This window comes from Pimephales promelas, chromosome 2 (assembly GCF_988280905.1).
Source record: "Pimephales promelas chromosome 2, fPimPro1.hap1.1, whole genome shotgun sequence".
NCBI lineage: Eukaryota > Metazoa > Chordata > Actinopteri > Cypriniformes > Leuciscidae > Pimephales > Pimephales promelas.
The window spans coordinates 52,586,286-52,591,285 of record NC_142770.1 but is presented as its reverse complement, the minus strand read 5'-3'; positions in this window follow the sequence as shown (position 1 = coordinate 52,591,285).

Genomic DNA, 5,000 nt, shown 5'->3' with positions numbered 1-5,000 from the left:
CCGGTGTGAGTGGTGTGGAAAGCCGATTCGGGGCTCCACGCTCTGGGCACAGGGGGATCTCCTAGTGGTGCCCCCCAGGCCCAGAGTGTGGAGCCCCAACTCGGCTTATTTTTATTTTTATTATTATTTTTTTTTTTTATTTAATTATTATTTTGGGATTATTAGACTGGGTAGAAGTTGCAACTTCAAACGGGCATATCTCCGGAACCAAGCCGAGTTGGGGCCCCATACACCCGGCGTGGGGGGCCCTCCTAGAGGCCCCCAATACCCCCGAGTGTGGAGCCCCAACTCGGCTTACTTTTCGAGTTACAGCCGGTCAAAGTTGAAACTTTAAAGGGCCATATCTCCGGAACCAAGCCGAGTTGGGGCCCCATACACCCGGCGTGGGGGGCCCTCCTAGAGGCCCCCAATACCACCGAGTGTGGAGCCCCAACTCGGCTCACTTTTCGAGTTACAGCCGGTCAAAGTTGAAACTTTAAAGGGCCATATCTCCGGAACCAAGCCGAGTTGGGGCCCCATACACCCGGCGTGGGGGGCCCTCCTAGAGGCCCCCAATACCCCCGAGTGTGGAGCCCCAACTCGGCTCACTTTTCGAGTTACAGCCGGTCAAAGTTGAAACTTTAAAGGGCCATATCTCCGGAACCAAGCCGAGTTGGGGCCCCATACACCCGGCGTGGGGGGCCCTCCCAGAGGCCCCCAATACCCCCGAGTGTGGAGCCCCAACTCGGCTTACTTTTCGAGTTACACCCGGTCAAAGCTGGACAGGAAGTGGCCGTATCTCGGGACCGGAAGGTCCCCGTGGCTCGGGACGGCGGGAGGAGCAAGGTCCCCGAGAGCGGGCCCCGCACCCGCCGCCGCGAGCCGCTGGGACCTCCCGGTCCCGAGATGGGCCCCGTTACGCGCGGGCGACTTTCGGAGAAAACGGCCCGTATCTCGGAGAGGGGAGGTCCCAGCGGCTCGCCCTTTCGGGTGTCGGGGGCTCCCCACGGGCCCTCTCGGACCCCGCCTGCCCCGGGCCCCTGGGACCTTTCCTTCCCGGGCGCCCCCCCGACACGTCGGGCCCCTTTTCTCCGGGACCCGGGGGCCCCGGAGCTCGGGGGCGGGCTCTTTGCGAGGGGCCCGCCGGGACGCCACACTTGACCCGAGTCCGGTGTCTCTGGGCCGCCGGGTCCCCGAGCTACGGGCGTTCGAATTCGGGGCCCGAAAATCCCTCAAAGTCCGAAAACGTGCAGTGGGCGGGGACTTCCGGGGCCCCGGAGGCTCTGACGGCACACCCAGGGAGGTGCACCGTCCTCGGGCACGGCCAGGTGGCCCCCCCGGGGTCCTGGAAGTCCCCCCGCCCCCCGGAGACACCCACACCCACACCCACCCACCCACCGGACGGGAAGATTCCGTTTTTCGCCGATATCTCGAAAACGGCCGGGCGAAAAAATTTCAAACTCGGGTCTTCCGTAGGCCTCGGGGGGCCCTATCCAAAGAGGCCACCCGCGTCCCCGGGGGCCTCGGGGTCAGGGAGTTAGGCCCGGTCAAAGGCGCGGCGTTTTTGGCTTATATCTCGCGAACCCCCGGGCCAATCTTCCCCAAACTCGAATCGACCGTAGTGCCGGACGGGGCCTTTCGAAAGAGCCCACCCACGAGGTCCAACTCGCCCGGGTCCCCGAGTTATAGCCGTTCAAAGTCGGGGGTCCCGGCGAACGGCGATCCGGTAGGGGGCGTCCCCGGGGCCCGCCGCCGCCCTGGTTCGAGCGAGGGCCCCCGTGGGACCTCGCCACCCAAATTTGAGCTCTCTGGGCCTTCGCGTCGCGGAGATACGGGCGATTTTCTCCCGGGATCGTGACGTCATCGGCGGGCGCCATTTCAGAGCGCGGCCGAGGGTTTTCGGCCGATATCTCCGCGAATACTCGACCAAAAACGACGAAACGCATATGGACGCGTTCAGCTCGGCGAGACGGTTCGAATGAGCCCGGCCTCGGCCGGGCACGTCGAGTTTTCGGCGAGATATTTGCGTTTTTCCGCTTCCGGGGCGCTTTGGGGGCCCGTATCTCGGGCCCCCGGGGGCCCACGGGGCTGGGGGCGGTCTCATTCGAAAGGTCTCGTCCCGTTCTCCAGCCGACAAAAATTTGGCGTCGATCGGAGCCGCCTTCGGAGAGCTACGGTCGTTTGAAGCCCCGTGCGGTGGGGTTACCGTCCTTCAAACAGCCGCCGCTCGCAGGGGGAGTCCCGGGGAGGCATGGTTGCCTGTATGACTTGGGCTTAGAGCACCCAGCCCCGCGCTCCTGGAGGAACCTCCGGTGCACAGGGTCTGCTGCAACCAGCCACGTGGGTTCTGAGGGGTAGGGGAGCGTGCGCTCTCCTCCCCGGGCGGGCGGCCGGGCCCTGGGGGCTCGCGCCTCCACGGAGGGACCTCGCTCCCGGGGCTTCGTCCCCGGGGCTCGGGGACTCCGTGGCGGCTCGGCCCCCGGGGTTCGACCCCGCTCGCTCGCTCCAAAACCCAAGTCCAAAACGTGGGGTTGCACGGGAGCTCCGGGCGCGACGGGTCTCCACGCACGGCCCCGGGGAGGGAGCTCCGACCCGGGCCGGAGGCAGATTCGCCCCCCGCCCCCCGGCTGTCCGCCCGGAGCCGAGACGGTCCTAAAACGGGCCTTGGGGGTGATGTAGAAGGGTAACGCTCACACAACCAGGACTCACACAAACCGATCTGCATCCCAGGCAGGGTGCGGGTCTCCTGGGCACGAATAAAGCCCGATGCCCCGTGGGTGATGTTGGCCCTGGCCACTCAAGGCACTCACCCAAGCCAGAGAGGGTGCACTCTGGCTGGGGAAGCAGATTCAATCTCTGCTGTGGTGGAGCTCTGGAAAAACGCCAAACCTCCAGGAAAAGACGGCCCGGTTTCTCTGAAAAGTGCATCCCAGGCAGGGTGCGGGTCTCATGGGCACGAATAAAGCCCGATGCCCGTGGGTGATGTTGGCCCTGGCCACTCAAGGCACTCACCCAAGCCAGAGAGGGTGCACTCTGGCTGGGGAAGCAGATTCAATCTCTGCTGTGGTGGAGCTCTGGAAAAAACGCGAAACCTCCAGGAAAAGACGGCCCGATTTCTCTGAAAAGTGCATCCCAGGCAGGGTGCGGGTCTCCTGGGCACGAATAAAGCCCGATGCCCCGTGGGTGATGTTGGCCCTGGCCACTCAAGGCACTCACCCAAGCCAGAGAGGGTGCACTCTGGCTGGGGAAGCAGATTCAATCTCTGCTGTGGTGGAGCTCTGGAAAAACGCGAAACCTCCAGGAAAAGACGGCCCGGTTTCTCTGAAAAGTGCATCCCAGGCAGGGTGCGGGTCTCATGGGCACGAATAAAGCCCGATGCCCGTGGGTGATGTTGGCCCTGGCCACTCAAGGCACTCACCCAAGCCAGAGAGGGTGCACTCTGGCTGGGGAAACAGATTCAATCTCTGCTGTGGTGGAGCTCTGAAAAAAAAAAAACGCGAAACCTCCAGGAAAAGACGGCCCGGTTTCTCTGAAAAGTGCATCCCAGGCAGGGTGCGGGTCTCATGGGCACGAATAAAGCCCGATGCCCGTGGGTGATGTTGGCCCTGGCCACTCAAGGCACTCACCCAAGCCAGAGAGGGTGCACTCTGGCTGGGGAAGCAGATTCAATCTCTGCTGTGGTGGAGCTCTGAAAAAAAAAAAAAACGCGAAACCTCCAGGAAAAGACGGCCCGATTTCTCTGAAAAGTGCATCCCAGGCAGGGTGCGGGGTCTCCTGGGCACGAATAAAGCCCGATGCCCACCTTGAAACGGAGCCTGGGCTCGACTCTGAAGTCCAGATCTCGAAAAACGACAGAGTCCAAAAAGGTGCGGTGGCTCCAAACCTCCATGCCCTCAGACCTCCCTGGCCAGCCCAGGGAGGGTGGCCCGTCCTGGGCCAGACTCAGATTTCCCCCGCCACCCCTGGAGCTCCGCCTGGAGCGAAGACGGTCCTAAAACGGACCATGGGGCTCTTGTAGAGGATGAGGGAGGGAGAGGGGCCTTCAGAGAGCCCCTTGGCCGGCTTGACTCTGGAGTCGAATTTGGAAAAATAGACAAAGTCCATAAACGTGCTGTTGGTTCGGACCTCCAGGGCACTCAAGGCACTCACCCAAGCCAGAGAGGGTGCACTCTGGCTGGGGAAGAGGATTCAATCTCTGCTGTGGTGGAGCTCTGAAAAACACGAGAACCTCCAGGAAAAGGCGGCCCGGTTTCTCTGAAAAGTGCATCCCAGGCAGGGTGCGGGTCTCCTGGGCAAGAACGAAGCCCAATGCCCACCTTGAAACGGAGCCTGGGCTCGACTCTGAAGCCCAGATCTCGAAAAACGACAGAGTACAAAAAATGTGCGGTGGCTCCAAACCTCCATGCCCTCAGACCTCCCTGGCCAGCCCAGGGAGGGTGGCCCGTCCTGGGCCAGATTCAGATTCGCCCGCCACCCCTGGAGCTCCGCCTGGAGCGAAGACGGTCCTAAAACGGGCCTTCGGGGATGTATGAGAGAGGGGAAGCGTGGTGGTGGCAAACACAGAGGACCCCCTACCAGCGATCAGACCGTCGTGAGTCCCACTCAGAGTCACTCTGGGTGGGCATGTAAAAATCCAGATTACGCCGCGCTGGAGCTCTGGAAGTTACGAGACCTCCAGGAAAAGACAGGCTGGTTTTCTGAAAAGTGCACCCCAGGCAGGGTGCATCTTTTCCTGGGCACGAGCCCAGCGCACATGGTGTGGTGGTCCGGCTCTGGTGCCAAAGTTTGGGGGAAAAAATAGACAGAGTCCAATAACGTGGTGTGGTTCCAAAGCTCCATGCCCTCAGACCTCCCTGGCCAGCCCAGGGAGGGTGGCCCGTCCTGGGCCAGATTCAGATTTGCCCGCCACCCCTGGAGCTCCGCCTGGAGCGAAGACGGTCCTAAAACGGGCCTTCGGGGATGTATGAGAGAGGGGGAAGCGTGGTGGTGGCAAACACAGAGGACCCCTACCAGCGATCAGA